Source organism: Ovis aries, chromosome 24 (genome assembly GCF_016772045.2).
Source record: "Ovis aries strain OAR_USU_Benz2616 breed Rambouillet chromosome 24, ARS-UI_Ramb_v3.0, whole genome shotgun sequence".
Classification (NCBI taxonomy): domain Eukaryota; kingdom Metazoa; phylum Chordata; class Mammalia; order Artiodactyla; family Bovidae; genus Ovis; species Ovis aries.
Genome location: NC_056077.1, coordinates 31,803,900 through 31,807,562, shown reverse-complemented (window position 1 = coordinate 31,807,562; position 3,663 = coordinate 31,803,900). Strand labels below are relative to the sequence as shown.

The following is a 3,663-nucleotide window of genomic DNA, read 5'->3' as shown; positions in this document are numbered from 1 at the left end:
GACATAGGACTTAGTCGGTCAGGACTTCACCTCGGTCCATCAAAGTCTCCAATGACTACGAACCTTCCCCTGTCAGGACCTTGGAAGGGAGGGGAAATGTCTCTCGTTATGTCCAAGTTCACATCTGAAACTGCCAGTGCTTTTGTGCAAAGGACTGGCCCTACCATGGAAGGCTGGGGTGACCTCCATGGATTGTTGATTTGAGTTACACAGAATTAGATGCCTTCCTGACATCTCCTCTTGGCTACTTGCTGTGTCTTGTAAGGCTGACCCCGGGTTCAATGCAGGGTCTCCTGACATGGACATTTCATCCTCCTGGGGATAACCAATATGCTGTGCTTTTAGGAACTGGATTCTTGGTGGCTCAGACTAAAGAATCCACCTGCAATGCAGGAGACCTGGGTTTGATCCCTGGGTCAGGCAGATCCCCTCGAGAAGGTAACCTACTGTAGTATTCTTGCCTGGGGAATCCCATGGACAGAGGAGCCTGGCAGGCTACAGTCCATGGGGTCACAAAAGAGTCAGACACAACTGAGTAACTAACACTCTCAGATAAGTCATCATTATACTCCAGTTGATAAAACACTAAGAAAACCTAGAAAAATCTAGACAAACCCAGACAATGAGAAAAACAGAGAAAGAAAAGAACCTTTATTGAACCTTTACTATGCGCAAGCAAGTTCAATTACTTCAGTCATGTCCGGCTTTTCGAAAACCTGTGGACTGCAGCCCACCAAGCTCTTCTGTCCATGGGATTTCCCAGGCACAAAGACTGGAGTGGGTTGCCATTTACTTCTCCAGGATATCGTTCTGACTCAGGGATCGAACCTGTGTCTCTTGCAGGCAGATGCTTTACTTTTGAGCCACCTGGGTTTGGAAAGAGTCAGACTTACAATGTGCCTGGGATTAAATATTCCATTTAATGCCCACAACCACCTTATGACACAAGTATTATTGTGCTCATTTACAGATGAGAAAACTGAGGCTTATGTGGATGGGGTTACTTGTCTAATTTTGTATGGGAGTCAAAACCATGGCTACCTAACTCTAAAGCCTTTAATTACGTCATTCTCCAATCCTTTTCCCAAGTGGGACCTTCTAGCAGGGCTTGAAGTAAAAGGTTTTGAGTCTTGTCTATGTACCATACATTTTAATTTGGGAAAAACCTGTAAAGAAAGAGGCAATACTTAGAGCACATGTTACCAATGTTTGGGCAGCACAAGACCCCAGGGTTCCAAGGAAAGTCAACAGTAGTGGGGGTCAAGGGCCAAGGCCCCCCTGAGCTGCTAAGCTAGGGAAGTTCACATCCCCTGGTCCCCTGTGAGGTACGTGTGCTAAGTCGCTTCAGTCGTTTCTGACTCTTTGTGACCCCATGGACTATAGTCCACCAGGCTCTTCTGTCCGTGGGATTCTCCAGGCAAGAATACTGGAGTGGGGTGCCATTTCCTTCTCCAGGAGATCGTCCCAACCCAGGGATGGAACTGCATCTCTTACAGCTCCTGCATTGGCAGGCGGGTTCTTTACCACCAGCACCATCTGGAAAGCTAGGGGGGACAATTGGCCAACCCATATTTCTCTGGTTGGGAGGACAGGATGAAAAGAGCCAGCTATGAAAATTCAAAATCAGACCCACACATATATTAACGGGGTAGGAGCAGGGGAAAGAGGGAGAATTTTTCAAAGAATAGAAAGACAGAATGTCTTTGAGGAAATAGGGAGACAGTAGATTCACAGACATGTAACTCCTGTAAGCCTAAGAGTCTTGCTGCATTCTTATCACTAGACATGTGCTTAAAATATGGGTGAGTCCACCAGGGGCAATTAGTTCTAAAGGACAAAAGAGGTGCTGGGAAACTGAGGACCGCATCCCATCCCTTTGGCCTCAGCTGACATGAGAGTAGCTGGCAGCGGATGGGCCCCCAGAGCTGGCAATTCCCTCTCGACCACAGAAAGGTGGCAAGTGATTATTTTGTGTCCCCAGGCAGGAGATTTATTTAACTTCTTTTTGGTGGAGACCTATAAATGTTATCATAGTCTCTGCTGTCAAGTTTTGCAGTCCCTTTAAAAACTCAGGCTGTTCATTCACTTCATGGCCTCCCAGGAAGCATGAAACCCTCCATGGTTGATACAGGTGATGGGGGAAGTAGTGTTTGTAGCCAAGCTTCCCAAGGGGCTTCTTCACAGCCCCCTCCCTTTCTTCCCCTCCCCTCTCCCCTCCTGAAGGCTAGCTGGCAAAGCTAGTCATCGAAGACACATTTGACCTTTGGAATGCATAGGATGGTTTAGTGGAAACCCTTCTGATTTTCTCCCATCAGTCGTTGTTTAGTCACTAAGTCATATCCAACTATTATGTGACCCCATGGACTGTGGCGCACAGGGCTCCTCTGTCTATGGGATTTCCCAAGTAAGAATACTGGGGTGTGTTGGATTTCCTTCTCCAAGGGATTTTCCCGACCCAGGGATTGAACTTAAGTCTCAGTGTCTCCTGCACTGCAGGTGAATTTTTTACCACTGAGCCACCAGGGAAGCACATCCCAAGGAAGCTTTATACCACCAACGTCCCGTCAGCCTCCCTGAAAAGACTCCAGCAGCTGCCATCTTGTTCCCCTCTTGGGATTAGCAGTCAATCTGTCCGTCTCATCACTGGGCCTTTTGGGCAGGCTTTTGACTGCTTTTAAGCCTTTTTACTGGGTTTTCCTAGTAGCTCAGACGGTAAAGAATCTGCCAGCAATGCAGGGGCCCCAGGTTTGATCCCTGGGTCAGGAAGATCCCCTGGAGAAGGGAATGGCTACCCACTCCAATATTCTTGTCTGGAAAAATTCCACGGACAGAGAGCCTGGAGAGATACAGTCCATAGGGTTCCAAGACACTGAATCAAAAACATAAATTCTAGTCTTTAAGTTACTCAATCGCTACAGTGCCTTTCCAATTACCTAACTAAACACAAGGTTAACCTACAACTTTAGCTCACTGGTCTTCATCTAAACAGTGTCAGGGGTGGCTGTGAAAAGTGTTGATATTGTAAGAAAGGCCACATGGCCTTCTGCCTGTGTCACTGACAAAGAAGGGAAGCCTGGAGGGTTTTGTTTGCTTTCTGTTATTATTAAAATGAATATGTGGGGGTTAGGGGGAAAACTTGAAATATTCCATAAAGTACTGAAAGTTAAATCTTTAAAAAACACCCTCATAATACCACAATTCAGAGATAATCCTTGTTAACATTGTGGTACATTTCTTTTCACACACATACATAATTTGCAATTTATGACTTTTTCCTGTTATTTTTATCAGCTAGTTTTCATAGGCAGCCCATCAGTTAGTCATCTTTTGGTTGTGACAGAAAATATAACTCAAAGTGCCTGAGGCAGAGAAGGGAATTTATGGGCTCACCTACATGAGAGTTCAGGGCGAAGCATGTGTCAGACACGGTAGAATCTGGAGCTTTAAGCCACGTCCCTGAGGCCTGACCTCTTGTCACCTCTGCTCTGCTTTCCTGTGTGGTCTCCACGTCAGCCTGGCTTCTTCCTCAGGCTCGCAGAATGGCAGTTCACAACTCTGGGATTCTCCTCGTAGCGTCATGGCAAATTTCAGCAGAAGTATCACATCATTAGCTCTGATGCGGTCCCCTAGCTCTGAACCCTTCTCTGTGTCCGGGATGATACT

General features: G+C 46.5%; 1 long non-coding RNA gene across 1 annotated transcript; it reads right to left on the bottom strand.

The window, feature by feature from the left end:
• Positions 1-634: 634 nt before the first annotated feature.
• LOC132658522 (uncharacterized) lies at positions 635-3,663 on the bottom strand. Its single transcript, XR_009598286.1, has 2 exons — positions 3,395-3,663; positions 635-867 (listed from the first exon to the last, which is right to left on the bottom strand). It is a non-coding gene; the product is annotated as an uncharacterized LOC132658522 (long non-coding RNA).